This window comes from Rutidosis leptorrhynchoides, chromosome 3, assembly GCF_046630445.1.
Source record: "Rutidosis leptorrhynchoides isolate AG116_Rl617_1_P2 chromosome 3, CSIRO_AGI_Rlap_v1, whole genome shotgun sequence".
Lineage (NCBI taxonomy): Eukaryota > Viridiplantae > Streptophyta > Magnoliopsida > Asterales > Asteraceae > Rutidosis > Rutidosis leptorrhynchoides.
Window position 1 is genome coordinate 690,267,539 of NC_092335.1, and position 20,286 is coordinate 690,287,824.

The 20,286-nt window shown below is 37.4% G+C and overlaps 1 pseudogene; it reads right to left on the minus strand.

Moving 5' to 3' along the window:
• Window positions 1–20,286, minus strand: part of LOC139902734 (heat shock cognate 70 kDa protein-like) — an 86,417-nt pseudogene that overhangs the window by 50,670 nt on the left and 15,461 nt on the right.

Consider the following 20,286-nt stretch of genomic DNA (forward strand, 5'->3'; position numbering starts at 1 on the left):
CCATTGTGAACCACCCAACCATACGTCATTACCAACTTTCTGAAACCACCCTAGATAACTCACCACCTTCAACACCTTCGGCCACCATAACCTCCCACCACTGATTGTTACTTCCTGTTTCCATTTATTTTTTTTTTCTTTTTCGACTACCGCTAAACTGCACTGTTATTTTATAATTTTTTTCTTTTTACCGCCACACCCATCCAACCCCTTACTATACTATTGCTTCTGTTTCCTATTATTCTGTTAACAACGACAACCAGTGATGATTCAAAGATGATGAAAACCATGAATGGTGATGGTGACCGTTTGATGATGATATTGGTTCTGTGTAATGATAACGATGAAAGAGACGATGAATAGTGTATTAAATGATGGCGAGGATAATGAAGATTGATGATGACTGACGATGAATCAAAAACCCAACTGTTGTTTTACTGTTTGCGGTCACACCTGCCTGTTCCTTTTCGCGTTTAAGAAGAAGAAGAAACCGATTAATTTTTTTTATTTAATGAATTTGGACTTCGGTTTTTAAAATAATTGGGTTGTGTAATTCGCTGTTGGGCCGAGACATTTTGGGCCGGGTACTGGCTATACTAGTTGGGCCAAGATCATTATAGGGTTGCTGTTGTTGTCGATGAAAGAAGATAGAGGAGGAAATCGGTGCTCATGGGTTAAATAAATTAGGTGTCTTATTAAATCAAAAAAACACGAAACACTTGCGTGGTTAGGGATGTTATCATTATCTGGGAGGTCATGGGTTCGAATCTCGTCGGTGGCGTTCTTTTTATTGAGATTTTCTTCAAGGTTGTAACTCTTTATTTTTATTATTGTTATTATTATTATTATTATTATTATTATTATTATTATTATTATTATTATTATTAAAAATTTTATCGTCATTATTACTAAAAACATTATTATTAGTAAACTTATCTTTACATTAAACTTATTATTATTATTATTAGAAGTATCATTATTATTATTAATATTAGTATTAACATTACTTGTATTTTTAACATTATTATTATTATTATCATAACAAGATATAAACTTTATTTTAGTTATAAATATTACTATTATTTTACCAAGTAAATACTAATCATATAAACCTATATAATATAACAAATTATGGATTTTTATAAATACTAATCATATATATACATATACATTAATAAAACTATATAAATATTATTTACATTAAATATATATATACAACTTAAAACTATATAACATATAAATTATGATATGATATATGAATTTATTCGATTACCATTTTATGTTTTAATATATATATATACATGATATAGGTTCGTGAATCCGAGGTCAACCCTACATTTATTAAACGACGTCATATGTATTTTTACTACAAAATACAGTATTGTGACTTTTATTTGCTCCCTTTTACTCATTACATTTTTGGGCTGAGAATACATGTAATGTTTTAATAACTGTTTTACAATATTTATATGCGTGAGTTTCATTTGCTCCCTTTTACTCTTTACATTTTTGGACTGAGAATAAATGCAAATGCTTTATTAACTATTTTACAATAATTATCTGTGTGAGTTTCATTAATCCCTTTTTAAATGCTTTTGCAATATATATTTTTGGGACTGAGAATACATGCGCTGTTTTTATAACTGTTTTACGAAATAGACACAAGTAATTGAAACTACATTATATGGTTGAATGATCGAAATCGAATATGTCCCTTTTTATTAAGTTTGGTAATCTAAGAATTAAGGAACAGACACCCTAATTGACGCGAATTCTAAAGATAGATCTATCGGGCCCAACAAGCCCCATCCAAAGTACCGGATGCTTTAGTACTTCGAAATTTATATCATGTCCGAAGGAGGATCCCGGAATGATGGGGATATTCTTATATGCATATTGTGAATGTCGGTTACCAGGTGTTCAATCCATATGAGTGTTATTTTTGTCTCTATGCATGGGACGTATGTTTATGAGAAATGAAAATATGAAATCTTGTGGTGTATTAATATTATGAAATGATTATTTATGATAAACTAATGAACTCACCAACCTTTTGGTTGACACTTTAAAGCATGTTTATTCTCAGGTATGAAAGAAATCTTCCGCTGTGCATTTGCTCATCTTAGAGATATTACTTGGAGTCATTCATGGCATATTTCAAAAGACGTTGCATTCGAGTCGTTGAGTTCATCAAGATTTTTATTAAGTCAATTATAGTTAGATATATTATAAAATGGTATGCATGCCGTCAACTTTCAATGTAATGAAAGATTGTCTTTTCAAAAACGAATTCAATGTTTGTAAAATGTATCATATAGAGGTCAAGTACCTCGCGATGTAATCAACTGATGTGAATCGTTTATAATCAATATGGACTTCGTCCGGATGGATTAGGACGGGTCTCTACAGATAATACTGCTGCCATAGCTGTCACTAAAAATCCCGTAAATCATTCTAAAACGAAACATATAGGGATTAAATACCATTTCATTAGAGATTGCTATGAGAAAAAGTTGATAGATGTAGTGCAGATAGAAACTACAGCCCAAAGGGCTGATCTCTTCATAAAAGCTTTTGATAAACCACGCTTTGATTTTCTGTTAAAGGAAATATGTATTAAATTGCTTACTGATGTGGTTCCTGAAACTGAGGTTCCTAACACAGAGGAACCTAACCCAGAGACTGAGTTGTGAAGAACTTGAAACTACTTGTATAATATGTGTAGCTTTGCATGGTAGTTTGTAGATCATTTGCATGTTTACTTTCCATTTGCATGATAGGTTAGTTTTTGCTGATAATTCTGAATGTTTGCTTATGTTTTTAGATAGTTTTATGCTTTTGTACAGAGAAAATCAAAAAGCTATAAAAATCAGAACAACCAGAAAAACAAATAAAAATTGAAAAATGGAAAAGCCATTAAAATCAGAAAAACCAGAAAAACTAATAAAAATTGAAAAATGGAAAATCCATAAAAATTGAAAAGCCTAAAAATGAGTTGCTTATTATGTTTGTGGGGAAGTGATTGCAATACTGAACTGACATGTAAGTTGTGAAAAATAAGTAATACAGGATGACTGATAATGTGTTAGTGGACTTTATTGGCCTAATTCTAGATAGAGATGATCACACTAACAAAGCGTAAATATCATGATGAAGAAATCATGGACAGATTTATAGCGGTTGAGGGTAGTCACCTACTTATCACTGAACATGTACTGAGAAATGATTGTTCAGAAACTCAACAGACGGTTGAGGTCTCCCCTACTACGATTTATACTTGGTAGCAATGGATAATTTTGTGAGTCCCCAAGGTGAGCATACTTTGTCTAGGATGCATACTTGTTTCTATTTACCTTTATTACTTGGACCGAAATTTAACAACATACATATCGGGTACCCAAAGGGAGGTGTGTTCTCTTTAAGGGTTGAGAAGTGCAGTCTTGTATCACAGACACAGAATGATTTGTGAAATGCAACGTCATCGGGTTCTAGATTTCAACATCAGAAGATTGGTTTTCCGTGCAGTTACAATAAAAGTCAAAGACAGTGGTGCATCATCATCATGTATAGTTGTATTTGTTTGTTTTATTTATGGAGAAAAGGCAATATCAGAAATTCCAAAAAAAAATAAATAAATAAATAAATAAATGCAAGTTATGTTTTGTTTATGTTTATTTATTTGAAGTTGTAAATAACATGATGCACCACCTAACTGTAAGAGAATCATGGATCAAGAATTGAACAAAGCTTCAGCGATTCCTATGTTATCGAAGTCTGAGACAACAAATATTCCAATCGAAGAATTATTTGAACGATTTAGTTATCTACATCTGAGGGGGGGAAATTAATCAGATCATCAGATATTGAGAACTTAAATCATTCAGTCCACATCATTAATTTGATGGACTTTACATCTTTTGTCTGTGGCATGGGATTGTACCGATTGACCTGGATAGAGGGAATATCTTCTAGAGGATATCTTAGCATTCCATCACTCAAATATATATATCACTTCCATCCATCCAACATCATACATCATACTATTTCCGTTTAAGTATGGGGTTTATAGCGGCCGGTATGCGCCTTAACAAAGTATGCAATAAATTTGAGACAAACAATGCTATCTGAAACGAAAAGTGTAAGTTTAAGGTAGAAGCTCATGGCTGACAGGGTTGCTAGAAACATTGTGAGATGGTTCTGTCCAATCAAATTGAAAGTACATTGATGTGATAAGAGGACAGCGTCAACATGTTGTGCTCAATTGTTCTACCTGAAACATCGTGCGATCTCAAATGAGGACTGACTTCGTGATCAAAATCTGGCATTGAAAAATGTTAAAGTAATTAATATAATGTGATCATCGAAGTCTAGGGTGAAAGTTGGTAAATGTTTACTGATATATTTGAAAGTTGTTTTGTATTTGCTTTATCAAATAAGTTTCTGAATGAACTGTGAAATAACATGTCAATATAGTTTAGTTCTGATCCTCGAATCAAAAGATTAAATCAATTTGATATGATAAATCACAAAAAGATGTGTTATGCTCCTTGTAGTGCGATTCATAATAAGCAATATTACCTGTTCCTATGATGATAACATCATGTATCTGTTTATGATGTTGATAACATCATGTATTTGTTTAAGCTATTGATTAATGAAACTGATGTTAGAAGTTAATTTATTGCAGACCTAAAAGGTTAAATGTTACTGAATATGTCTGTTATAATATTGCTAATCATGACACACTAGATCTTGTACAGTAATTTGCTTTGTGTATTTGCATGTGCATACATATCTGAGATTGCTTGCATTCATAAGTTAGTTGCATGTGCATTTCTGTTTCATATATAAGCTTAACAACTCAGTTCTCAGAAAGATTTACTGTGAAAGGAATCCTATGTTTTTTTTATTAAATTTGAAAACAAGTTGTTTAGAGCTTAAAGGAACAAATCGTGTTTGATTTATACTGTGGAGATCAGTCCCAGGGGGAGTGAATGTGAAAAGAAGGTAAAGTTTGAGTATGTAAAGTGTTAAGTTTTTAAATTTTTTCAAGGCCAAGACAGCCGGCCGACTGTAATTACCCTCGGCCGAAGGACTTGGACACTTGACCGAGTGTCTGGACCATCGGGCCGAAGGATTAGACCATCGGCCGATGGTCACTGACAGAGTATAAAAAGACCCAAAGTCAATCGGGTCAGTCACTTTGTACAAATTGGTGATATTTTACCTTTGATTTTCAAGTATGTGCGATAGGAGTTTTTTCTGATAGTTTTGTACATCTTTCTCTTGTGATTTCAGCACCACTAACGAGGTAACCTAACTCATTTTCATTTGGCTTAAATCGCTGATTTTATGTTCGTTGTATAAAACTTTTATTGAGTGATTTTTGGACATAAACTGTTGAAATTGATGATACAAATGTGTTAATTGGCCTCTTTAGATGATGTCGTAACCAGGAATTGAATCAAAAACAACAGATTTGATTGATTTGAAAGTTGGGTGAACCCAGATCTGATGAATTACCCTCGGCCGAAGGTCTTTGACCCTCGATCGATGGTGTCTTACACTCAGCCATAGGTTGTCACCCTCGGCAGTAGGTTCCTGAACTGAACCGATGATAAATTTTAGCATTTTGTTTAGACCAACTGCCGTAGGTCTAGACCATCGAACCGATGGTCTAGTCCATCGACCGATGGTCACTTAATTAGACCGATGGTGCAATTTTTTTTAATCTGAATAAATTTTAGGTATCTGGTAATCTTTTCATGCCTATCTAATGCTAGTGCTTGTAGTTTATATTAGAATGTCAGGTGGTTCTTTTGTTTGGCAATGGATGTTTAACATCGACCGTAGGAGAATTTTAGCTAGTGGACGACCCATCTTAGTGGAACAAAAGGTCATTGCGACTCGACAGACCTATAGCCTTTGGGAACAAATTGGATGTCAAGCATTCTTAGACATTGGGGATTATTTTTGTCCTGATTTGTTGTGGGAATTTTATGCCAATGTTGCCTTAGAAGATAGCAAGAAGAAATTTGTCCACTCACGCTTATTTGACCAACAGTATAAGTGGACCATGGAGGAATTCTCAAACCTGTTAAATGTTCCTTACACTGGGGTTAAAATACTGTATCCTAGCAAAGATCTTCGAAAGATTCCCAACAAATTCAAACTGTCTGACATAATTGCAAGGTTATGCAAGCCAGGGAAAGTAGTTAATGCTGGTAGGGTTGAGATTTGTGATAACGAGGTGTCACAACAACATGAGATACATTTGAGAATAATCAAAAGTAATGTTACTTTTAGGAGAGAAGGAGATAATCTGTTGTCTGGTACTGAAGCTTTGCTTTTGTATTGCCTACTAGAGGGAATTCAAGTGAATATGGACCACTTTCTCATTCATGTGATGAGAGATTTTCTTGAGATGGAAGAACCATTTCCGTATGCAGCCTTATTGTATAATTTGTTTGAGAAACTTGGTGTGGTTCAATATGAGGAAAAGCTAGTGCCAGAGAATCCCAATGTGGGATAAATGATTCTGAGTTTATGTTTCTGTGTTTGTTTTTGTTATTATGTATTTTCAGCATGGTATGTAATTTGATGATGCTAGCCTGTTAGCATTGATACACTATTCTATGTCTGTAATAATCTTTCTTTGGACGTGTAATTGTGATCTGGATCTTATGGACTAAATGATGTAATAGATTCTGTAATGATCACACTGTGTTATCTAATAATTCATGAATACATGATGCTGATTTGAAATTGTGTTTGCAGTTATTGTTAATCATGTCAGGTGTACAAATAGATCAAGAGCAGGTAGTACATGGATCTGAAACTGAATCATCAGGTGGACCAAAATCAGCTGATCTTCCAGGGTTGAAAGCCTGCAGTGGTTCTAATTTGACTGCTTGTTTGAACGAGAAGGGTCCGAATGCTGGAAAATACAAAGGAGTGATAGAGTTTCTGAATCGTTCTAGAATCTTTGCTGCTGTATCCATGCCGTGTACTGCTTATTATTCTCATCAGAGAGAATTCTGGGAGAAGGCAAGAGTTGAGACTGTAGATGACCGAAAAGTGATTGTGAGTTCTGTGTGTGGTCAAGAGGTTAAGATTTCCGAAGACACGATTCGCAACACATTTCTGTTTGAGGATGATGAGGATATGCCCAAGAAGTTGGTCCAAGACAAAGATTACTGGATGTGTGTTAAGGTGCAAATATACTGGTGATATCACGAGAGCAACGATTAAAAGAAGTGGATTCACTCCACCATATAGATATTTGTCGCTTGTTGTGCTGAGGTGTTTAAGCCCATTACAAGGTGGATTTGATGAGTTGAGTGAGATCTATCAGGGAATGTTTGCTGCTTTGGTGTTGAAGGCTGATTTCAATTTCTCTGGAGTTATCTTTAATTTGCTGGTGGAGAATGTGAGCAGCAAGTTATATTTGATTTATCCGAGGTTCTTACAAATTATGATCAACCGTCAAACTGTTGATCTACCAAGATTGAAGAAAGATGTCATTGATTTGAAGCATATGACAGATCTTACTTTCAATCGACTGAATCAGAAGAAGAGTGCTGATGATGGCAAGCTAGGTTGTCATCTTGCGAGAGAAACCTATCAGTGTCCTCCAGGAAAGAAATGGAGAAATGAGACTAGTGTTTCTGATAGGGAGCCTGATTTTGAGGTGGCTAATAGCGATGAGGAAGTGAATCAATCGATAAATACTCAGACTGTTGATGGATCTGGTACGGGTGCGTTAGTTGATGAGACAGGAGATGTTCGTCCTAATGTTGGTTTTGATGATGTTTCTAGGGGATGAAAAAGGAGAATGGTTGAAGATGAGAACTCTCAGGTCTCAACAAAGCTGAAATTGAAAAGGAGGTTCAAGGTGGTTTATAAAGATGCTGGTGGATCATCTGCTGGAACTCAACCGGTGACACCGACACCGCAGACTCAAGGACAACAAACTTCACCACAACAACAACATCCATCAACACAACAGTCACCACCTGTGGTTCAACAAGTCTCTTAAGAGACTGTTTCTACTCCAACTCCTGATGCTCCTTCACATACTGGGGCAGAAGGAGGTGTTAGCTCCTTGACTCTCCGCAATTTGAATGATTTATATGTTCAAGCTATGGCTGATAACTTGAGAATGAGAAAGGAAATGGATGAAAAGGTTGAGCAGCTGAAGGAGGAGAATCATGTTAAGTCTGAGGATGTTACACGGTTATCATTGCAAGTTGACCTGTTGCAAAGGAAAGTTGGTGATCAATCGTTGTTATTGACTGATGCGAAAAGAGAAGCTTCTCAAGCTAAGGAGTTGGCTGCATCAACTCTTGCTAAGGTGATTGCGTGGGAAGATAAGTTTGATCTGGTTGAGATGCCTGAGGATGAGACTGATAGCAGAATAGTGGAGGCTCCTGGTTCCTCCAAAGTTACAGCACTGTCAGTAATTCCTCTTAAAATTGATTATAGTTTTAGTGATTTCTTTTCTAAACAGGATGAGCTTAAGCATTCTGTTGTTTATGATGAACTAGAAGAGGGAGAGATCCCTCACAACCTCTCTAGAGAAGAGCTGGATGAACTGGTGCGTCTAGAGAAAGAGGAAGCTAAAGCTGCTGACACACAGTCCGATGATCCTCCATCTGAGGATGACTCTTTTGGCCCTAAGGTTACAGAGGGTTTTAGCGATAGAGATGTAGATGATTTAGTTGAGGATGTTACTCATGAAGATTTTCCTACATATCAAAATGATAAGAATGAAGATCTTCCTGGTTTTGATGAATTATTTAAGACTGATGATGAGATTTTGAATAGAAGGTGTAAAGAGAAGGAGAGAAGTGAAGTTTTTCATGAAGGTTTCTTGCCTGTTAAATATAATGATAAATCAGTTGAGAAGTTGGAAGCTGATTGGAGAGATATCTTGAGGATTAGAAAGTATTGTGAGAAACCGAAGCTTGAGCCGACGTATTTGAAGATGATTAATCTGAGAAAGAGTACGAAAGAGAGAATTCTAGCCTGGGCTTATATTGAAGAATTCAACATGTTTACAGTTAAACGAGAATTTGATGTTGATTATTTTAAACATAGACATGAATTCAAGTCACTACCGTATTTTGAGCTAATGCAGATTGCCAGGTTAAGGATGTTGTATTGTGGAATGAACGATCGATCTTCGTTACTGGTGAAGAAGATTCGAATTGCATTTAATTCAAAGAATTGGGAAGGTTTTAGGCCACAGTTTCCTAGGATCAGTTACAAAGTTAATCCTAGAACTGGTGAATCTCGAAGAATTATAAAGTACAAGCGGGCAAAGACTATGAAGAAGGTACCATTGAGGAAATTGCCGCAAAATTGGAGTCAGAGATTCAGATGGTGGTTTTACGATGATCGTTCTAAAGAAGCTGTAATTGTTTTGGATAAGATGAAAGAGGATGATATTGAGTGCATTCATGTGTTGGATCCGATTTGGTTAAGGAACTGTACAGAGGCTGATATTTTCACGTTGTATTATAACCGTATGCTCTATCGACGAGAGAACAAGGTGCGGGCTGAATAGTATGTGAAAGTAGCTAAGCTATGCTACTTGAACAACATGGTAATCGATCCATACGAATGAATTAGATGACGAATGAAAACTTTTGATATAGAACTAGGTCTTAGGGGGGAGTTTGTTGGTGCATAATCCCGAGTTCTATCATGTAATAAGTTCTATTTGTATTATCGTTTACATTTCAGTCGTGTATAAACATTGTCATTGATACTGTATGTTTGAATTGATTAAGCAATGACGTAAAATGGTTCGAGCTGTTTGGTTGGCAGCTCAGACCATCAACCGATCGTAGAGACCATCGGTCGAGGGACTATCACCATCGGCCGTAGGTCAAAGGCCACCAGCCGATGGTCGCTGTAACTATATATAAATACGGGTGTTGGGTTACATTGTTAGGTTACACACCCTACACCCTCTAGCCATCGTTATTCGCTGTTACTATTGTCCCAGACCATACCCCAACCGAATACAATCATCTAGGCGTCGATTATATCAACAAATAGTTGGTTAGATTGATCCCAAAGTGAAACTCGTATTCGATTCATCCTAGTTTATTGTTTTCTGCCCTTAATCTAGGTATAGCGTTTGATCTAAGGTCCCAGATCATCTACAGTTTCTCCGCATGTCCCGTAGATAATATCTTAGCTATCACAGTAAGGATACCATTTGCATCGATTTCCAGACATTCTTTGATTTTGAAAAATCCTTGCGGTGCAGGTGGTATTCCGTGAATACTAAACTTGCCTAAAAGATGGTTATCTCTGGATTTGGCTCTTTCACCTTGATATACACATATACGAAGAGAAGTTTAGTTATCTCTATTTGTAACAAAAATATCGGACTTCTTTGTTGGTATTGGAGTATTTCGCGGGATCACAACGTGCATTTTTTTCTGGTTGTTTCTACACCAAGTGATAAAGGAGTGACATCTGATAACACCATATGATGAAAACTCTCATCATCAACATCAGTTAACTTTGCAGCCATAACGGCTGCACCATATGCAACAGCTTCGTCTGGGTTCACGCTCTTGCATAGCTGCTTTCCGTCGAAAATTTCCTGCAACATAGACTGGATTTTAGGTATTCTAGTTGAACCACCTACAAGAATAATTTCATCAACACAAGACTTTTTAATATTCGCGTCAGTTAAACATTTCTTCACAATCTTAATGCACTCTTCAAATGACTCCATATTCAACCCTTCGAATTTAGCTCTAGTCTACTTCATTGAAAAGTCGATTCCCTCGTGCAAGCAATGTAATTCGATGGAAGACTGAGTAGCGCTTGAGAAAATCCTTTTTACTTTCTCACATGCAAATCTCAACCTCCCAAACCCTCGTTGGTTCGCGGTCAAGTCCTTTTTCCATTTCCTCTTGAATTCTCGAACACAATGATCCACCATTCGGTTATCAAAATCCTCACTGCCCAAATGAGTGTCACCACCAACAGCTTTCACCTCAAAAGTACCACCTTCTTTAATCGTGATCAGAGAGACATCAAAAGTGCCCCCACCTAAATCAAAGATGAGAACATTTACCTTGCTAATAATATCCGCCTTATTGTCCAGACCATAAGCTATCGCAGCTGCTGTAGGCTCGTTGATCATGCGCACAATGTTTAAACCAGCAATAGTGCTGGCGTCTTTTGTTGCTTGACGTTGTGAATCATTAAAATAAGCCGGGACAGTTATCACAGCATTTCTCACGGCTTTTCCAAGGTACGCCTCAGCAATTTCTTTCATCTTTCCAAGAATCATTGATGATATCTCTTCGGCCAAAAATTCCCTTTCTTCACCTTTGTAAATGACTACAATCGTTGGTGTGTCACCTCGCCCTCGTGTCACGTTAAAAGGCCACAACTTCATGTCTTCATGCACTTTGGAATCACCGAATCTTCTTCCAATCAACCTTTTAGCATCTGAAAATTCCACGATGTTACACACATAACAAAATTACATTATACTGAAAAAGGTAGCCACTTTTTGTAATCTTATTAGCATATGAATGTCGGAACTAGTGTGGATGTATTTTGACAGTTTCTAACATGAAGGTGGATAGTTATTTATATAATCAAATCATTTGATTAACTTTTAATGCTTAGTTTTTTCTTTTCTTGGAGCTGTCAGCAAACCACTAGAGTTGTCACAAAATCCAAATCTTGCGAATTTTCTATTATCGGGTGAATTAAACAAAACAAATAGTAGTACCACTTGTGTTATCAGTGGTACCCCGGGGTATCCGGATTCATGGGATGAGAACGTCGTGGGTTCGATTCCAGGGGAAGTCATCTTCAAATTGTGCCTTGTGTGCAGTTAATTTGGGGTTTCTCCTAGAGGTTGTCTCTAGTTTGTGTCTTCTGGGCAGTTAATCTGGGGTTTCACCTGACACGTGGTCCGAATATGATCGGGTGAGTGGCTTATGGCCCCGTAAGTGACTCCTAACATGCTGTTCAAAAGAAGATAAAACAAATAGTAGTAAAGTTAGTAGACTCACCAAATACAGAATTAGCGAGATTCATGGCAACTTAGTTTTTGGCACCGTCACCAATGAGTCGTTCTTCATCAAGGAAAGCCACACATGATGGTGTAGTTCTGTTGCCTTGTGTTGGTGCATAATCCCGATTTCTATCATGTAATATGTTCTATTTGTATTGTGTTTACTATTTCAGTCGTGTAAGGATATCGTCATTAATACATTGTGGTTGATTTGATTAATGTGATGACGTAAAATGGTTCAAGCTGTTTGGTTGGCAGCTCAGACCATCGACCGATGGTAGAGACCATCGGTCGAGGGACTATCACCATCGGCCGTAGGTCAGAGACCACTGGCCGATGGTCGCTGTGACTATATATAAATACAGGTGTTGAGTTTCATTATGAGGTTACTCACCCTACACCCTCTAGCCGTCGTATTTCGCTGTTACCATTGTCCCAGACCATACCCCAACCGAATACAATCATCTAGGCGTCGATTCTATCAATATTTCATTGGTTAGATTGATCCCAAAAGTGAAACTCGTATTCGATTCATCCTAGTTTATTGTTTTCTGCCTTTAATCTAGGTATAACGTTTAATCTAAGGTCCTAGATCGTCTACAAAGTGGTATCAGAGCTTAGGCTTGTTGATCTAATTGTTTTTGAGTCGAATTCCTCGTTTGCGTTTTAGGGTTTTTGGTCAAAACAGGTTTTTGATTAAAAGTTGATATTTTTACGTTTAAATCTTGTGTTTTTGTGTTTATTTTTGTTACTGGGTGAGTTTCTTAGGTTTCTAACGGTTTGGTTTGTGTTTAGAACGTCAAAATCGATCGAAATTGAAGTTTTTAGCCAAAACCCTAGTTTTCCTGCCCAGTATTCGTAAGAACTACCCTCGGCCGATCGTCCCGACCCTCGTCCGTTTGTCAGACACAATCGACCGATCGTCTCATACTGAACCGGAGGACAGTTTGTCATATCATAGAACCGCTTGTCTTTACCATCGGCCGTTCGTCTCTTGACCATCGACCAATCATCCACTACCATCGACCGATAGTAGCTTCCATCGACCGAAGGTCTTAATTCTAAGATTCAGTTCCAAAGTTAACACCATCGGCCGTTAGTCATAGACCTCCGACCAATTGTCATAGACCTCCGATCGATTGTCTTGTCCGTCGACCGATCCTCTTTTGAGACAGAATCTTATAACTACATTTAATTTAATACTCAATCAGTTAAAATGTCTGACACAAACGAACAAGTGACAAATGAATACAGTACGTTAGTAATTGCACCTGGACTACAAAAACTATTACTTAATGAAAGTGAATCTGGTTCATCAAATAAAGTACCTAGACTTGACAATCTTAAAGACTTCTTGGACTGGAAAGTTAGGTTTGTTATTTACTTAAACGGTGTCGATTCTAGACTTTGGGTATGTATTGAGAATCAGTATGTATGGCCATGCGGAGCAGATGGTGAACCTAAAAAACCACACAGTTTAGTCCTATAGAGCGTGAAGAGTACAATCTTGAGTGTAGATGTTATGCTCAGCTAACCCAAGCTTTGTCAAAGGAGATTTTTCAGCAATTTAAGAACATAAACAAAACCTCGTATACTATCTGGTTAGCTCTTCAATCTACAACAGAGAGTACAGCTACTTATCGTGCGATTAAGGGTAAGGTTTTGAAGGATGAATGGAGTGTGTTTGCAGCTCTTCCATCAGAATCTCTAGGATAAACTTTGGAGAGATATCGGTTATTGGTTGCAGAGATGGCAGATTATGGGATTGAGGTGCCTGATGATAAGGCAGTCAGGGTGTTGAAAGATGGTCTTCCAGAAAAGTGGGATCATGAGATAAAAAAGATTCAGAACAGGTACAGTTCATCAGGTCGTACGTTAACACTGATAGCTTTTACTTCGAAGTTGATGGAGAAGGACATTCAAGTTGAAGCAAAGAGAAAGAGACTTGGTTCTGTAGCTGCTGCGGCATCCACTATTGAGACATCTTCTGGTACTCATGCTCCACTACAGACAGCATACATAATAGCCAATGCTTCATAAATGTCTGCACCATCGTCTCAGTCCGGCTACTTTAATGCTAAATTACAAGCTCAGAATTCTACAATTAAGATGATTGAGGCTTCTCCGATTAAATATTCTCAGACTCAGACTCCTGTGTTTCAAACTGAGAATATCAAGAAGAGATCTATCGAATCTATTCAGGAAGATATGGATTTGGCAGCTATCGTTGTTAACTCATACAACGATATGATTAGTGGACAAGTGCTTAATAGTCATCTTAAAAACGAAGACTATGATCAGATTGATGAGGACGAGCTTGAGATGATGGATATACTCTACTGTATGGGTAGCATTGTGAGACGTGCTAGAAAGTACTTGAAGAGAACACGATAAAGGTCTTTGAGTTTAAATCGCGATTTGAAGTTTGGTTTTGACATGTCAAAGGTTAGGTGCTACAATTATGATGAATATGGTCACTTTAAGAAAACTTGCACGAGACCACCCAAGCCCGGTTTTCATGATCCTTTTCACAATATAACCATCTCAGTTACTCCACAACATGTTATTGTAGAGAAAGAATCTTCGGGTTCTGTTCAATCTAAGGCTTTGACTACAACGTATGCTGATGAAGTATGTGACTGGTCCATCTCGGTAGATACACAGAAAACTAACGTTGTGTTTGTAGGTAAAAGTGAAGCTGAAATTGAAGAAGAAAGAATTGTTCGGAAAAATGCAGGTTGTACTGGTAAGGATAATCCAAATTGCACATGTTATGTGTGCAAATGTGATGCTAGGTTGAAGAGAGCAGAAGAGCTTATGAAACTGTGCTTCAGGAAGAGAATCAAGGATCAGTTGTATGATAAGTTTCGAAAAGCTAAGGACTTATCAGATCTTGAGTTTACTACTGATTAATCTGATGAAGAGGAAGGGATGAGTTGTCATGTTGGTACTTGGTTCAGGAAAGAGCTGAAGCACTTGCTCAACTGTGATCTTAAGAGTGGTGATGAGAAGATTGTTACGGTTCAGAGTCTAGTTTGTTCAGATAAAGGTGAGGGTAAAGGAGGTTATGAGGCTGATTACTCTGATAGTATGAGCTCAGAGTCTGAATCAGAATCAGATGCAGATTCTCAGGTTTAAAGAAATGACTATGCATTCATGGCTAACAAGTCCGGTAATGATAAGGTATGTAATGACTCAGTTTCTAATTGTTCTAAATGAATTAGTTATGAACAGGAAATTGAGAGGCTTGAATGTATTATCACTAAGCTTAATGAGATATCTGTTACATGTGAGACCTACCCTAAGCTTAGAATTGACCTTAAGAACCTAAGTTTAGATAATCAAACTAATAAAAAGAACTATTAGGATGCTCTTTTCTACCTTAATAAACAGAAAGACTATGTTGATGTGATTAAGTCTTTAGAAAATCAGGTAGGTCACTTAAAATCAACTGTTATAGATGACGAAAAAGTGATTACTATGTATTTGGGACAGATGGAGACTCTTAAGGCAGAAAAGGATTCCTTTAAGTTGAAATATGAGTCTGAGAAAGCTAGGATTGACAATTGGCAGAGGATGTCTTATGTGAAACAGACTCTTAATCATCCTAACTAGCAGGGTTTAGGTTATGACCAGGTTGCCCCACCACTTATGGGTGAGTATATTAATAAACCAGTTGAGAAATGTAAGGGTCCAGTTGTAGAACCAGGATATGGTAAGCCTAAGGAAACACCTGTTAAGAGTTCTAGTAAGGTGGTTGAGTCAAAGAAACATATAGATGTTGTCTATGAAACAGAGTCAGATACTGATATCGACACTGAGAAAGACAACAAACCTTTTAAGCTTGTCACTAAACCGGTTACCATCCTGAAAAACCCTGCTAATGCTAGTGAGGTGACTGAAAGTCAAAAGGCTCAGTCTGAGAGCACTATGACTCCCAAACAAAATAAGAAGAAGAACACTCAGGGAGTGTCACCTAAGTTTGTCAGTAAGGGAATGTTAGACGGAACAGGTCTTAAGGTAGAACAACCACCAAAAGGTGAGAGTTCCAATTCTGGTAATGTGTCCAAGTATGTTCCGCCTAGTCGTCGACAGACTGTTAAGCAACAAGTCTTGTCACCCCCTACGACTAGACACCATGCTAAACCGCCTAGAAGATAGTTTTCACCAATTAGCCGCAAATTGTTTAATTCTTATGATCATGATAATGTTAACTGCTTCAATTGTGGGATGTTGGGACACAGGGCTGTGAATTGTAGACCTATTCGACAGACACCCAGAAGGAAGGTTGATCTTAGTCCAAATCGTTCCTTTAATAGGAGATCACCTTCACCAGTGTTTAAATCTTCTTCTGTGAAAACAAATGAAATAAAGGTTTTTCAAACTAATGATTACTATAGAAAACCATTATCGAAAAACACAGTTTGGAAACCTAAATCAGAAGTTAAGGGTGTTCAAAATCCTGAAGGTCCTTCTGGATCTAAAGGACAATGGGTGGAGTTGCCAGTTGATGGGAAACCCACTGCCATTAGGGCATGGGTGGCCCTTTCTAACTAATCCTCTTACTTTAAATGTGCAGGTCGCCTACAATCCATGCTGTAGTACTTGGATTGTTGATAGTGGGGCGTCCAGGTACATGACAGGGAATTTGTCTTTGCTTTCTAATGTGAAAACAGTGAATGGAGGACCAGTTTCGTTTACAGGTAGTGAAGGAGGATTTATTACTGCTCAGGGTGTTATTGCTAATGAGAACGTCAGCTTTGATAAAGTTAATTATGTAGAGCAGATGTCAAACAATCTGCTTTCAGTTTCACAAGTTGCTGACAAAAAGTATACTGTTGCTTTTGATGATAAGTTTTGTTATATTTTGAGAAAAGAGTTTGTAATTTCGGAAGATATGATTCTGATGACTGCTCCAAGGTGCAAGGATCTCTATATCCTTGATATGCGTAAGGCTCATGTTAAAGCAGCTTCAGGCCATCAGGCCTTTGTTTCTAAGGCTACTGAACAGGAGTCAATTATCTGGCACAAGCGTATAGGTCATCTGAGTCTAAGGAAGATGAATAATCTAGTCCACAATGAATTAGTTGAAGGTGTGAATGTTAAGAGTTTTCATATTCCTGAAGGTTGTCTTCCGTGTAAGCAAGGGAAACAGACAAAAAAGTCACATACTGCCAAGAAGCATCATTAAGTTAATATTCCTTTGGAGTTGTTGCACATGGATCTCTTTGGTCCAGTTAACTGTAAAACTCTCACCGGAGAGTCTTATTGCTTGGTAGTTACAGATGAATATTCTCGTTTCTCGTGGGTTGTGATGTTGAAACACAAGTCAGATACTTTCGATCATATTAAAGTTTTGATTCTGAAGCTCGAAAGTTTATATAAGTTAAAGGATAGGAAGATTCGTACTGATAATGGTACGGAGTTTAAGAACAATCAGATGCTACTGTTTTGCAATGATAAGGGGATACAACAATAGTTCAGTCCTGCCTATACACCACAGTCAAATGGTGTTGCTGAAAGAAAGAATAGGACTCTGATTGAAACCGCAAGAACTATGCTGGCTGATTCATGTCTACCGATTGTTTTCTGGGGTGAAGCCGTGAGTACAGCATGTTATGTGATGAACAGGGTTCTAGTGGTGAAGAGACATGGAAAAAAGTGTTATGAACTGTTACACAAGAGAAAGCCTAACATTAAGCATTTTGAACCTTTTGGTGCTTCTTGTACTATTCTGGTACGAGACGCTGGAGGGAAATTTAATTCAAAGGTTGTCTCTGATATCTTCTTGGGATATGAGAATCCGAACAAAAGAGTGTATAATACTGAGTCAAAGTGTGTGGAAGAACGGTATGAGGTCGATATTTAGCGCAATGCTCCGCCTCGTGTGAGTAAAGGGTTCGCATGGCAGTTTGAATATGATAAGTTATTTGATTCCTTCAATGTTCCACCAGATGCTACAGAGGAAGAAATTCTTACTCGGGTATTGTTTGATTCTCAAAACTCTACTGATAATGTTATTACTATTCCAGCGCAAGTTCAGAATACAATTTCTAGCTTGCAACCAAGTCCGCAGAGTGTTAGAGTTAATTTTGATTCAAATGAGGACGAGGTAGTATATACAGATGAAGATAGTGAGCTTGAAGATGACGAGGAAGTTAGTTGCTGTTTCTCAATCCTCTATATAATCAACCACGAACTGTAATAGTGCCTGAACCGCCAACTGAAGCAGGAGGTGTGCGTAGATCCAATCGTGTTATTCTACCACCTAAACGTCTAGATGATTATTATGTGGATTCAAGAGGCATTCCTCACATTAGTATTCCTCAAGCGAAGTCTAATGAAGCTTCTACATCTGGAGTTCTGACTCCATCAGAGGTTCCTGTGACAAGTGTAAGTTCAACAGTAGCAGACGATGTTCAGACAGAGAGTGCAAATGTGGTGACAGCCTTTTATTCATCACTGAATAAGACAGGAAAAATATTTGTGCATGCTCACTCATGTTATGTGTGTCAAATCGAACCTAAAGATGCTTATGAGGCATTGAAGTATGACGAATGGGTTAGTGCAATGCAAGAGGAGCTGTTACAATTTAAACATTTAAAGGTTTGGAAGCTAGTCAATCCACCACATGGTTGTGTGCCCTATGGTAACAGGGTATTGTTATCAGAAACAAAGCTAGGTTGGTGGTGAAGGGATATCAACAGATCCCTGAAATTGACTATGATGAGGTATTTGCTCCGGTAGCGAGACTGGAGGCTATTAGGATTTTCTTGGCCTTTGCATCCTTCATGGGATTTAAAGTTTTTCAGATGGATGTTAAAAGCACATTTTTGTACGGAGAGATTAATGAAAGAGTGTTTGTTGAACAACCACCCGGTTTCGAAGGCCCGCATTTCCCAGAAAAGGTTTATCGACTTGAAAAGGCACTTTATAGTCTTCACCAAGCTCCGAGAGCATGGTATGCAACGTTGTCTAACTATATGCTTGAAAACGGTTTTAGGAGAGGTGTCATTGATCAAACACTTTTCATCACGAAGAAGGGACAATATCTTATGTTAGTGCAGGTTTATGTTGATGATATTATCTTCGGGTCAACAGATCAGGGAATGGTTGATGAGTTTGAGAAGGTCATGCAGCAGAAGTTCAAAATGAGTTCAATGGGAACGATAAAGTTTTTCTTAGGTCTACAGGTAGCTCAGACGGATAAAGGCATCTTTTTGCATCAAACCAAGTATGTTGCTGATATTCTGAAGAGGTTTCAAATTGAAGCAGAAAGACCAGCTAAGACTCCATTATCTGTGAATCATGGGATATCACCTGATTGTGAGGGTGCTTCAGTGGACCAAATGTTATACAGGGCAATCATAGGTTCTCTAATGTATCTTACAGCTTCTCGACCAGATATCATGTTTGCGGTTTGTCTGTGTGCCCGTTATCAGGCGAATCCTAATGTTCATCATATGTTGGTGGTTAAGAAGATTCTGAGGTATTTGAAAGATACACCGAGTTTAGGGTTATGGTATCCATGTGAGGATGGTTTTGATCTCACGGCGTATAGTGATTCTGACTATGGAGGTTGTAAGAAAGATTTTAAGTCAACATCAGGGGGTTGTCAATTTCTGGGTAGCAAACTAGTTACATGGCAGTGTAAGAAGCAGACAGCAGTGGCTCAGTCCACTTGTGAAGCAGAATACATTGCCGCGCAGCTGTACATCACAGGTCATCTGGATTCAACAGCAACTACGTGACTACGGTTTGCAAATTTTTAACACTCTTATTTATGTTGATAATACTGCTGCCATAGCTGTCACTAAAAATCCCGTAAATTATTCTAAAATGAAACATATAGGGATTAAATACCATTTCATTAGAGATTGCTATGAGAAAAAGTTGATAGATGTAGTGAAGATAGACACTACAGCCCAAAGGGCTGATCTCTTCACAAAAGCTTTTGATAAACCACGCTTTGATTTTCTGTTAAAGGAAATAGGTATTTGATAACGCCCAATTTATACACATTTTTATACGCGTTATCGGTTCTTTACTTTATTACTTTGGCTTATATTTGAAGACTTTAGAGTTTGTATGGAATTAAAATGAAGATTTATGCTCAATGGAGTGTTAATGGTATTTTGTTATGAATTCATCAAGATTTTAGCACAAATCGACATCAATGAAGACAAGCAACAAGAGAAAATTTTTAGTTGCTGTTTCTGGGAGATTTT